The 8,922-nt window shown below is 44.1% G+C and overlaps 1 protein-coding gene across 6 annotated transcripts in view; it reads right to left on the minus strand.

Annotated features, from left to right (window-relative positions):
• The window catches only part of LOC135110984 (serine protease 33-like), an 84,049-nt gene that overhangs the window by 19,001 nt on the left and 56,126 nt on the right, over positions 1 to 8,922 (minus strand). For 2 of the 6 annotated variants that reach the window (XM_064023788.1, XM_064023785.1), the window contains exon 1: positions 7,845 to 8,065. The exons of 2 other annotated variants lie outside the window; for them this stretch is intronic. The gene's annotated coding sequence lies outside the window, so the exon portion shown is untranslated. Of the gene's footprint in view, positions 1 to 7,844; positions 8,066 to 8,922 lie in introns of those variants that run through there. 2 more of the 6 variants (XM_064023789.1, XM_064023790.1) reach the window with 1 other exon arrangement.

The following is an 8,922-nucleotide window of genomic DNA, read 5'->3' on the forward strand; positions in this document are numbered from 1 at the left end:
CCACGAGCAGCAGCAAGGGAAATAGAAATGAATGAGGAACCGGTCTCGCTATTCTTCTTCTTCTTCTTCTTCTTCTTAGTAGTAGTAGTAGTAGTAGTAGTAGTAGTAGTAGTAGCAGCAGTAATAGTAATATATCTACATCATCATCATCATCATCATCACGATCACTACCACCAGTTGCAGCATCAGCACCACCACTACCACCACTATCACAAAAAGAGGCGATAAAATATAACCAACATCCATTCATTCATAACAACTACAAGCAAAATCCACGCACGCAGCAGACCCCTTTCCGTATAGATGTCCGAAAAACGGGGCAGGGGGCGTGTGAAAGGACCTCTCCATCTCCAACAGGAATGCAACTATCAATTTCAGAGTTAAGTGGCACTGGTCAGTCAGGTAATGAAGACGTTTGCTACCCCGAGAGAGTTTCTAATAGGGTGAATTATCTCGCGAGCAGGAGTCACGTGGTTGCGGGAGATGGTACGCGGGATGGTGGAAAGCCGCAGGGAGAATTAGTCAGTCAGTCCTACGAGCTCCTTATGCTGGTGTTCGTGAAGCTTTGTGGCTTGAGGGGGAGGCTGTGGTGGGAGTGTGAGGCTGGTGAATGGGCGGAACAGGAAGAAGAAGAAGAAGAAGAAGAAGAAGAAGAAGAAGAAGAAGAAGAAGAAGAAGAAGAAGAAGAAGAAGAAGAAGAAGAAGAAGAAGAAGAAGAAGAAAGATGAGACTTCACAAAGATGGCGTTAAAATTTACCTGAGTTGATGACATTCATTTCTCTCTCTCTCTCTCTCTCTCTCTCTCTCTCTCTCTCTCTCTCTCTCTCTCTCTCTCTCTGACAAAATGTTATGTTTTAGTGTGTGAATCGTATAACATGAATATGTGTGTGTGTGTGTGTGTGTGTGTGTGTGTGTGTGTGTGTGTGTGTGTGTGTGTGTGTGTGTGTGTGTGTGTGTGTGTACGAGAGTCATTCACCTATGTACGATGCAGCGATGAACCAGCAAAACGTCAGTTCGTTATTATACTCAAGCCTAAAATTCACACACACACACACACACACACACACAGTTCCTCAAAATAAAGGATACTCGCATTGCAGCTCACGAGTCATCAGTCTTAATTAAACACGCTTCATTAACGACAAAAAACAAAACAAAAGCAAAAACAAACAAAGATAACTGTAAGACAAAGAAACTGACAATAGTACAAAAATCTACCCTAAAAAAAAAAAAAAAAAAAAAAAAAACGTTGCGAAACACGAGCGTTATCATAAAAAAAAAGGTATATTCAACTCCAATTAAAAATTCAACGCATACCTTAAGTGAACCATTGCGTCATCCCGGTGGAATTAACGAGCGTCCGTGAAATACGAAAAAAAATAAATAAAAAAAAACAATAACCAGTGTAGTTTCTCTGTCCTCGTTATTTTCACCACACCCGAATGGGGAAGAGGAGAGTTGCTTTGGTGAAAATTACCTTAAATCAGAAACAGTGATGCGTATCCTGCATATTTTCTGATCCATATAAGTTGTTTTGTCCACGCCACGAGAGAGAGAGAGAGAGAGAGAGAGAGAGAGAGAGAGAGAGAGAGAGAGAGAGAGAGAGAGAGAGAGAGAGAGAGAGAGAGTATAACAGTAAGTATAGACTCACGTAAGAACAGGGTAGCAGGTTCTAGTTAAGTTATTAGGATACTCAGGTGCTTCTTCACGATTCTGACAATAGTTTAACAAAGACTCTATTACGATCACGAAATACATCCATGACAGAGAACCTGACTATTCTTCTCTGTTCCTTTTGAGAACCTTTCTCATGAAACCCCAAAACCTTTCAAAACACTTAAGTCACACAAAGGAACAGACAGAGGGAGGGAGAGAAGGCGGTGGTGGTGGCAGTAGTAATGGTGGTGGTGGTGGTGGCGGTGAATGCGGAACAACTATGCGTGGCGAGCGACATAGCGATCCTCTCCATGTTACACTGAGCGGCAGGGAAAGTGGAGGGAGGGGAGGGCGTGGTGCGGTGAGTGACGGTGAAAGGATTGATGGACGACAAACGTGTGTGTGTGCGTGTATGTGTATGTGTCTTTGTACTTGGATGAAAACGACAAGGTAACGCGACAAAGGGAGACGGCGAGACAATGAGCACGAAATCACGAACTCTACATACGCAGCATCACGGGACGAGACGAGGGAGGGTCAAGCCGCAGTGAAGAGGATCCTGACACCGGCTACAAATAGTGTGCCGAGAGAAGCAAGCTGACGGGTCCTTCTGCTTCCCCTTCTTTACTTCCCTCGCACTACTCATTCTGTTCTCATGACTGCACGCAAAGATTCAAGTATTTTTCGTGTCTCAGCAGAGAGAGAGAGAGAGAGAGAGAGAGAGAGAGAGAGAGAGAGAGAGAGAGAGAGAGAGAGAGAGAGAGAGAGAGAGAGAGAGATTAATAAGCTGCAAGGAGATTGAATGTGTCTGTGAAATTGATACTCTGCTTATCTGATTAAAAAAAGGCTTGAACAAAAATTGCATATAATCTCACAACGTGACATGGAATCAAGGCAGCCAGCCAATCCCCGGTACAGCGCCGCACTGCAGGATCTGCCATTGCTAGATTAAAGTCTTTGTAATGCATCGAGATAATTCATGGGAGTGAAAATCCAACAATAACAGGCATCTCATCGAGCCATTACATTGTGCGTTGATGAAGGAAGTGCGAGTAGCTGGAGGGCGCCACCGCCTGCAGCAGTACTTGTCAACACCCTGCCCGGCCCGACCTGTGGGACCCGCGCCGAGCACTGCCGCTGGCTGCCTCCCGCGTCGTGGGAATGCAAGAAACGTCACCGATCCTTCTGCAGCGTCTTTTGAGGCTGTTTCTACGATAACTATTACTAGACAAAAAGTAGTACTGATGCCACTATGTTTATTACTTCCAATAACGGTAAAAAAAATCAGCAATATTACATAGTAGCACAGCAGTAGTGGTGACAGTATCAGTAATGACAGCAACAGCAATAATACCAACGACTGCAACAACAGCAGCAGCAGCAGCAGCAGAATCAGCGACAACAAAAAGCAATAAGCTTAAATAATTTCTAGCAAAACTGCACAACATAACAAAGATGCTTCTGTAGATCATTCTAAAAACTATTTCTCTTTCCCTTCTACATGAGATTGTGAAGGCTGAGTCATGTACGCCGCAGAAGACACCACAACACATCACGTAGAACCTTCCAGTGTGACAAACTCATTCGGACGGACACAACGTTGGCAAATCGTTGACATGCAAGCGAAACATGGCAAGGTGTCCAATACGGGTGTGGTAGAAATGGAAATTACTATGTGCATCCCGAGCATTCATGTACATGGCTTATGGGAGCACCTCCTTACGTGAACCTGACTGAAATAAAGCATATCTCTCCACCCCCTCACACACGCACAGAAGGAAAAGTGGTGAAGAGTATAGAGCAAAACATGAAAGTATAAAAGATCAGTAAGAAAAAGGTGACTCTGTAAAGGTCTTGAATAGTTTACTTCTCTTCCTTTCTCCTCCTACCAAGTATTATACAAGCCTCCACCACCAAGAGAAGGGCGATGAGAGCACTACTGATTGTATGAGGTAATGAATGTACTGAGCCCATATCGAGAAGGGAAGAATAGTAGTAGTAGTAGTAATAGTAGTAGTACATAATAAACAAAAGTTGAAACATAAGCCTACGAACCTGGTAAAAAAAAAGAAAAGAAAAGAAAGGCAAAGATAATAATAGGCGCACACCTTGAGTACACACACACACACACACACACACACACACACTGAAGAAGAAAACACGCGTTGAGTAGAAACCATGGCATGAAACAACTGCGAAGAGAGAGTTATCTACATGTGCATCCATTTCCGGATGATTGATTATTATTGCGAAAAAAAAAGAAGCCATTTTGTTTCCTACTGGTGTATGAAAAGTGAAAGACTCTGTACACCTGAATCGCTTCCTCGTTATATAGCAAGTACTGGCAAATAATGGTGTAATTAACGGCAAAGCTGAGGCGAAGCATTTTCACGCTTTCACACGGTTTGGAGAGAGAGAGAGAGAGAGAGAGAGAGAGAGAGAGAGAGAGAGAGAGAGAGAGAGAGAGAGAGAGAGAGAGAGAGAGAGAGAGAGACACGAAATTCAAAATGTAAAGGAAAGATAAGGAGTATAGAGACGAAGGAGCAGAGAGAGAGAGAGAGAGAGAGAGAGAGAGAGAGAGAGAGAGAGAGAGAGAGAGAGAGAGAGAGAAGGGAAAGGTTTCACGGTCATGCACGGCAAACCTAAATGGTACCGGCAGAATGCGACTACTGATGAAGGAGTGCACGCGAGTCCCTCCACTCGAAAAAAAAAAAAAAAAAAAAAAAAAGACTCTCATGCCACATAGAGTTGATCCCGCGCCAGTTTCACTCATTAAGCCAGCCAGTATAGAAACCCAGAGAGAGAGAGAGAGAGAGAGAGAGAGAGAGAGAGAGAGAGAGAGAGAGAGAGAGAGAATAGGCTAATCTCCCTTCCAGCTTTCACTTTAGATACATGTCACTCTCATTGTTTTGGTGATGTTGTTCTTGCCAGTCTTTCTTTCTGTTCGTCCTTTCTTCTCGTTCGACTGTCTGCCTCTTTATCCCTTCCTCCTTCCTTCTCTCCGTTCGTGTGTGTGTGTGTGTGTGTATTTATGTGTCAATCCGTCCGTCCGTCAATCTGTCCGTTCTGTGCGTGTGGCAGTTGTCCAGAGTGTATGCGGGTTTCAAACAGACCAGTTAGCATCAGCATGTTCAGGTAGGTAGAAAGAACCCTTAAAAAAATAAATAAATAAAATAAATAAGAAAAAAGAAAAAGAAAACTAGTGCACGAGTGTTTGTGTTTGTGTGTGTGCGTAACGAGAGAGAGAGAGAGAGAGAGAGAGAGAGAGAGAGAGAGAGAGAGAGAGAGAGAGAGAGAGAGAGAGAGAGCTACAGTCACATGGAACACAATGTAGTACGAATAAGAGCCTTCCTTTAAATCGAATCCCAGGTTGTGAAGATGAAAGCGAGGAACAAGATGGGGAAGTGATGGGAAGCGGGGTGCCTCATGGAGGAGGAGGAGAAGGAGGAGGAGGAGGGAACGAATCACTATGAGAGAGAGAGAGAGAGAGAGAGAGAGAGAGAGAGAGAGAGAGAGAGAGAGAGAGAGAGAGAGAGACGAGCTGGCAGACACGAATAGTAACACTGATGGCTCATTGGTCGCCTCCAAAACCATGATCTCTGATATTTGGTTTTTTCCTTTCATCCCTTTGTGGAGACACTCGCCTATTGTTCGTGGAAATCACACAAAAGCTGCCTCGTTGCTGTCTGAGCGAAGTGTGGAAATGAAGTGTAGGCAACGAGTGGTTTTAACAAGGTCTCCAACACTCGATGACTCAGGATATCGTCAATCAGGCTTGATGAAGTGAGATTTAAAAAAAAGAAGATAGAATGGGACTGAGTTTTCAGTTAATGGTAGATGACTGGAGTAGACTCAGTTACTAGTTTGTTGGTGTCATCAGTACGGAGTTTCTTTTTAACTCTTTCAGTACCACAACATCGCCTCCATTAAATACTAGATACCTATTGATGGTTTTAACAAGTTAAGGATCATACTTCCGCTTATCGAAGGTTATAAGTCATCGAACACAATTATATGTTATGTATTTATCTTATTATGACTAACTAGTAAATGATTTGATAGAATTTGAAAACTGTCTGTAGTTCTGGAAGGGTTAAGAGAAGCTCTGACATATTTACGTATATGTGGGATGATAAGTGGACATAGTTATTATAGTGTACAAGGACTGCCACGTGTAGCCCTCCTGACTTCTTGCAGCTTCCTTTATTTTCTTATGTTCTCATCTGCCTTGCCTTCTCGTTCCGTGTGGTCGGTCCAGTGCCAGCGTGGCAACATACATTCTCCATGACGGCGGGTTATTCGGGGCATGGAGCAGAGAAAGGCCAGTGATGGAGTCCTTTTTCTTTACTCTTGGTTCAGCGGGGTCATGTGAGGGGTAACTTGTATAATTTTTCAAGACCCTCCGCACCTCAGAGGTGGTGGTGCTGGCCAGCGTGTCGGAACTGTGGCACCACCCACCCGGAACACTGGACATAAGGTCACCGGGGACCAGTTTCTCTGATTAGCAGAAAAAAGAAAAAGAAAAACTCTTAGCTAACCCCCGCCGTTCGTATTACCGTCAACAAAGTTGCTTCCTGCTATGCCAGAGATGAGCTGACCTACTGACAGCCTGCTGCTTGGCGGGTCTCTGTTGTAACACTCCGCCCCGCTGGTTGTGAGCGAGAGCAGGTGATATTTTCTCGCTCAGCAGGGCTTCATACACTGCTCTGTCTTTATTTCGGACTTCTAATTTGCTTTATGAGCCTTTTTATCTCTTGAGGACCCGCGGTGAATCCTGTCTACCCCGTATTGACGCTCAGCAGGTTTCGTTGTAAGAATGCCACATCGCTGCTTGACTAGTGCGGTTACTGAACAAGGCAGTATTTGGGGCGAGGGAAAACTATTGTAATGAAGATACAAAATTGCCACTAAAGTGTGAAACGTACTTAATTACTCCACATTTTCTGATGTCAGCCATGAACTAACTAAATCAACCCGCAAGAAAAAAGATGTCGGTCCACGTGGCACATCTTTCCTGGGCACATGTATAGCCACACATTTCCTCTCAGGCAGCTGGCAGAGACAGGCCATATTCATTCTCATCATGTCCAGGAAATTGAACGATAAATTTCTCATTTGCACTTGAAAGTATATGAATTGTTAAACGGCAAGAATCAAAGACATACTGAAACTACTGACGGTCATACAGAATAAATTTTGTCACAACATTGAGTGAACCTTCACAGCAAAGCCAATGCATGTGGAAAAGAGTGTTCCATGGCTACCCTCACAGCACCACTGTGATATATTAGGAAAGAAAGAAAAGAAAGAAAAACGAATTTCATGATCCAGTCAACATCTTTAGTTATTACGAGGTAATTTAAAAGTAACAGCACTTTTTATTGAATATTATGTATTTTTATAGTAAAAATTAACCGCGCATAGTCTTGTCCGTGTCTGCAAGTCATTGTCTGTTAATCAACGCACTTTTTGTACAATGCATACGTAAGTATTTTGTGCATTTGTGGAAGGCGACGCCTGCTGAACCATCTGTGGCGAATGACAAAACTTCACCACGCGAATAAAAAAAAACAACCTACTAGTGTCGTCAGTGTTCAGGCCGCACCGCTGCTGACGCCGTCACCTGCCACACGAACATTACTTTTCCCTCCCAAGAAAAAAAAAAAAAAAAAAAAAAAAAAGGAGAGGAAAAAAAAGACCAAGTCCCCTCAATAACCCTCGCCGCGCCGGGTCTGGGTGCCCTTACACCTTTCAGGCCACACAAAGGTTGTTCTCGGGGCTGAAAAAATGTACCACTCCACCAATATGGACAATTTGTATTATCTTGATACAAGGAACATGAGCCTACAGCCTAGAGCCAATAGAGGCGCCAGACAAACGGTGCCTCCCGCCCCAACGCTTCAAGAACAAAGACAAAAACGTGTAACCATCAATTCTTTCCAAGCGATCTAAATCCAACTGCACGTTCAGCAAAGCTGAGAACAAGTGAACTCTGCACTATTGTTCTCAGTAACGTGCATTTCATCCTGGCGTGGCGGTAACCGAACACTAACACAACCGAGCGTAGAAAGGCCGCGAAGAAATGTACGAAGCTTGGTTGAGGAACAGGTACCGCGGCTCGGCAACCTCATGATGCTCCTGCCTTGCTGCAACACGTGAAACAGAAGGAACAAGGACATCATTATTACCGTTTTCACGAAGGAAGAAAAATGCTGCTACAACTCTTTAGATCTCACTTCTACCCGTCTGTCTGTGGCTGCCTCTTGTGTGGCTTACTGGTCCTCACTTCACTGTAGCCTGACAGACGTGGAATTAAGGGATCCACAAGAGTTAATGAGTGGTGGGGAACGCCTCCCTCCCTGGCACTGCCGTCCGTTCACACTCGCGTCCAATCCACCACTAGCCCTGATAACAATGATCTGTCGCCCGCACACGACTGACCTTCGCCGTGGTGTCGGCGGGGAGCCCGCCACCCGCGGGACGACCTTTTTCATCCACAGATTTTGGAGCAGAGACTGACCAGTTTACCTTCATTTCCAGTTGAGTACATGTGTTTCTTTTCTTCTTCGCCAGAACAGCGCTCGGCAATGCGGTGACAGTGTTTCTAGAGGACCAGTCGTTACTATATGGTATGAATACATGTGGCAATTTCCGGACTGTCTTGTCCCTGAACATGATGAAACCGCACATAAAACACTTGCTCACGTGGACTGCTTCGCACGCGGAACACTTTAATGCCAGATCATGAGCTCGCTTTTCACTTAAAGTAATAACCTGAATCAGTATCCTCACTTCCACGTTGAGTCTGCAGTGAGACGCATAAATTACCTCGAGACTTCCCCAAGTTTGTTGTGAGGGCGCACAGAAAAATGCTGCTATAACTCTTTAGATCTCACTTCTACTTGTCCGTCCGTGGCTGTTGTCAGTTTTACTCTGATCAAGCGCATAATTTTTCCTCTTTGAAATCCACAATCAGCGGAATTCTGAGAGAAGCAATGCGCTTAGTTACTAAGTGATGTTCTCTCACTTTCGAATTTATCGGTATTTATTAATTGCCAACGTTCCATTATTATTATTATGTGTGGTGTTTTTGTTTGTGGCTAAATACAGCTCCTTAACGCAAGCTTACATTGCCGAGTGAAGCCATTTTATGATGCCGTATCACAGCCTCCAACATTTCGATTACATTTTTTTCTTTATGTAAGAGGGGTACTGGCCAAGGGCAGTAGAAATTAAGAAAAAAAGAAAAGAAAAAAAGAAAAAAAA

The sequence above is a fragment of the Scylla paramamosain genome, chromosome 21, assembly GCF_035594125.1.
Source record: "Scylla paramamosain isolate STU-SP2022 chromosome 21, ASM3559412v1, whole genome shotgun sequence".
Lineage (NCBI taxonomy): Eukaryota > Metazoa > Arthropoda > Malacostraca > Decapoda > Portunidae > Scylla > Scylla paramamosain.